This window comes from Odontomachus brunneus, unplaced genomic scaffold, assembly GCF_010583005.1.
Source record: "Odontomachus brunneus isolate Ranch 3 - 2012 unplaced genomic scaffold, Obru_v1 Obru_scaffold_222, whole genome shotgun sequence".
Lineage (NCBI taxonomy): Eukaryota > Metazoa > Arthropoda > Insecta > Hymenoptera > Formicidae > Odontomachus > Odontomachus brunneus.
The window spans coordinates 506954-507662 of record NW_022639672.1 but is presented as its reverse complement, the minus strand read 5'-3'; positions in this window follow the sequence as shown (position 1 = coordinate 507662).

The window sequence follows — 709 nt, the reverse complement described above, 5'->3', positions numbered from 1 at the left end:
AGAGAAAATATCTGAATAAAAAATAGAGAAAAAAAAACATGTATCCGATGGATACTAAAAACATATTTACAATCTAAATTCTTTAGTTTAAATAAAATAAGCAGCTACTTTGACGTAAAGCTGAGATTTTAAGAAAATGTATATCTCCGTATTTGAAAAATATTTTATATATTAGTATAAGTGAATGTGTTATTAGTTACCCGTCGAACAAATATTTTTTAGTCTTTAGATATTTTTCCTCTCAGAGCCATATCAACAGTCGTTACCTGAAACTTGTGCCCCGGGTGAGATACTTAAACCCGTATTAACAGCCGTTACTTGAAACACGCCTCGATAAGACATCTAGATTAATTTAGAGTTAGACGTGAGTTTTTTTAGCTGAACATCGCTATTGCGAATGTAATGTTCACATGTATCACATATTTCAAGTAAAAAGGTCTCATCTAACTCTAAATTCAGATCTGAGCTCACGTAGGACGTTTCAAGTAACTGCTACTTATATATCGTGCCTTATATCTTAATTTACAGTTAAGTGTGAGCTTTCCAGTTGAATCGCGTGATTATAAATGTAATGTCGCTTGAATTATATACACTTAAAAAAAAACACAAATCAAATTCTAAATTCAAATCTGAGTATCTCACAGAGGACCAATTAACGACTATTGATATACGAACCTCAGTGTGGGAAGGACAATGAGATGATACGGGC